Source organism: Carassius auratus, chromosome 28 (genome assembly GCF_003368295.1).
Source record: "Carassius auratus strain Wakin chromosome 28, ASM336829v1, whole genome shotgun sequence".
In the NCBI taxonomy this organism is placed as follows: domain Eukaryota; kingdom Metazoa; phylum Chordata; class Actinopteri; order Cypriniformes; family Cyprinidae; genus Carassius; species Carassius auratus.
This window is the reverse complement of record NC_039270.1, coordinates 25,492,403-25,495,100: the sequence shown is the minus strand read 5'-3', so window position 1 is coordinate 25,495,100 and position 2,698 is coordinate 25,492,403. Positions and strand designations below refer to the sequence as shown.

At 35.7% G+C, this 2,698-nt stretch overlaps 1 long non-coding RNA gene across 1 annotated transcript; it reads right to left on the bottom strand.

Annotated features, from left to right (window-relative positions):
• Window positions 1–340: 340 nt before the first annotated feature.
• Window positions 341–905, bottom strand: LOC113047322 (uncharacterized). Its single transcript, XR_003276236.1, has 3 exons — window positions 844–905; window positions 560–721; window positions 341–444 (listed from the first exon to the last, which is right to left on the bottom strand). It is a non-coding gene; the product is annotated as an uncharacterized LOC113047322 (long non-coding RNA).
• Between the last annotated feature and the right edge of the window lie 1,793 nt (window positions 906–2,698).

Below are 2,698 nucleotides of genomic sequence, written 5' to 3'. Positions count from 1 at the left end.
CCGCTAACACAATCATCCGCTAATACAGTTTCATCGCAATTATTAGTCTGTAAAAATCTAGAAAATTATATGATGGTAGTAAGGTTATTTACCTTTCTCTACGTGCCAGACATCATAGAATTGGTTGACATTGCATTCCCTGAGGAATTTTTGTATTTCCGGATGTCGGTCAATCACAATGCAGTCCAGAGTCACTCCATGAGCATCCAAAAAGTCAAGACCTCTCTTCAAACCTTCCTTTTCCATGTGGTAACTACCTTCCACTTCGTTACTCTGACAAGTGATTAAAATGTAATTATTTTTTTGCGTTTAAAATAAAATATTCAAGTTTTCCAGGATGTTGCATCAAAGTTTTCTGCTCATTTACCTGGACGAGTTGTACATCAACAACGGTGTTTGTCTCCAGGTCCATCATTGTGTAACTGCCATATTTGGCAGAGTGCCCTTCAAAAACAAAAATACATATTCTCTTATTACACAATGTGCCTTGTCTAGAAGATAAAATTTTATATATTTTTTTCTTTATAAAAAAACAATGTAAATTTGTCCCACAATGTACCTGGTGAGTCAGCCCTCATATCTCCTCCAACAATGACCTTTTCCCTTTGAGCCAACAGCTGTAGCATCTCATCCTGCCAGTTTCTCCACTTGTAAACAATAGCAGTGCATGACGACGAAAGGTGTCTTACTTGAAAAGATGTAACTTCTTAGCTGCAAATATCTGACAACACATAGAGAAGAGTTGGTAAGCAGTAAATTAATAAATGAATAAACAATTTTTTTTACATTATAAATGTTTAGTCTCAAGTAACTGCAGCTATTAATTATTTCATTTACAAATACCTTTTCAATTGTGAAAAATGAAGCACCACTGACATACACAGCAGCAGAAAGGTGAAGGTTTCCAGCTGGAGTACTGCCCAAAATCGTCTGACTGTTCCATTTCCATGAGAACGACAATGGTGGCAGAGTTGTTCACGTAGAAATGTTCCAATCCTTTGTGATCTTATATGACAGCTTCTATGACATACCGGGCACACCTCAAACACTTCCATGATGAGACAATATATTTACACATTTTTTGAATAGGGCTGGATTCTTGAGCTCTGGAAAAAAATAAATAAATAAACTAATTAATTAAAAAACACATTAATTTACATAAGCACTACATAAAAATTAGATATGCTATAATTAAAACAAACAATATTCTAAAGTATAATATAAACTTACGACAAGTCTTTTGGCTCTGTTATTGATGTGTCTGCCTCTGCAGGATTAAATGTTACATCAGTCTCTTGTGCTGTTAGTATTAAAGAACATTCCTGTAGGATATCTTCATCTTCCTCAAGGTCCAGACAAGGTCTCTTTGATTAAGTCTTGAGGGGCGTGGAAGATGCAACAGCTGTATGAGAAACTAATTTTGTGCGAACATCAAAACTTGACAATGTTGTCTCTGTCTGGACACCTGGAATATATAATTCAGCAAAGATTCACTTTCTCTATCGTGGCTATTAAATTGAAATCAAATTTATTTGATTAGTACTTTTCACAATACATTGTTTTAAAGCAACTTTACAGAAAATGAATTTCGAAATGTGCATATAAAAACACAATTAGTTAATACAATTATATAATATTATATTGTATACTATATAATATAAATATAGTAAAAAAAAAAAAACATAGTGATACTCCTGTGGTGTGTTTGAAGCGTCCTCATTGACAGTTGTGTACTGCATAGCGGTGATGTTTCTGTCTGCACGCCAATATCCCTCGTTCTACAGCTTCGTGTCGATGTGCTGGCCTTTGTATAAACATAGCAAGTTTGATGTCTTGTCTTTATAGAAAACATACAGTTTTTAATACAATATCTTTAAAAAAATATTATATACGTGTGGATACACACAATACATACAAGGTTTAAATTATATACACAGACATTCAATGACGACGACAACAACTTTAGACGCATTTGTTATTGAATTGGCTGACATCTTCTGAAATGACTATTTGCTCAAAAAACATTAAATACACTTACTTCTGGAGGTGACGTTGGATTGCGAACAGTAGGCAACGATCCGCACTTGAGGATTAACTTTGAAGCAAGACCTGCTTTGAATTGACCCTCGTTCTCAAAACAGTCAGTCAAAAAATGATTCGCGCAAACATAAACGTATTTTGGAATTTTGAGTGGCGCCATTTCCTTCGGAAATAAAATCCATCCACTGCGTTTTCGGTGGCTCTGATGTCGGAAGTAAGTGAAAACTACTATGTTCATTATTACAAACCACAACAGAACACTTATGTTTCTTAGGAGACATTACCGGCTGTTGTTGAAACAATGGAGGATGGTGTACAGATCACCGAGGGCAGGGTCTATGCCAAACCCAGATTGTCAATCAAACCACGTTGGTGGGGCTTAGCGCAATTCTACGTCACAGTGAGAGCAATCTTAGAACAGGGCGTTCTGAGACAGTGCTTATGAATTATTGAGATTGTAAAAAAACCACTGGGTGGATTTTTATCATTCTAGGGTGATTTTGCTCACACACTGCCAACACACATTTATGGTCAAACCTTTTGCATAATAGGTGCCCTCTAACATTTGTTTCTCTGTACAATGTTATATGAAGCACTATTTCTTAAAACGAGTTATACTTGAAGCCTGCCCTCTGAGAAATCCTCAAAACATTGTTAT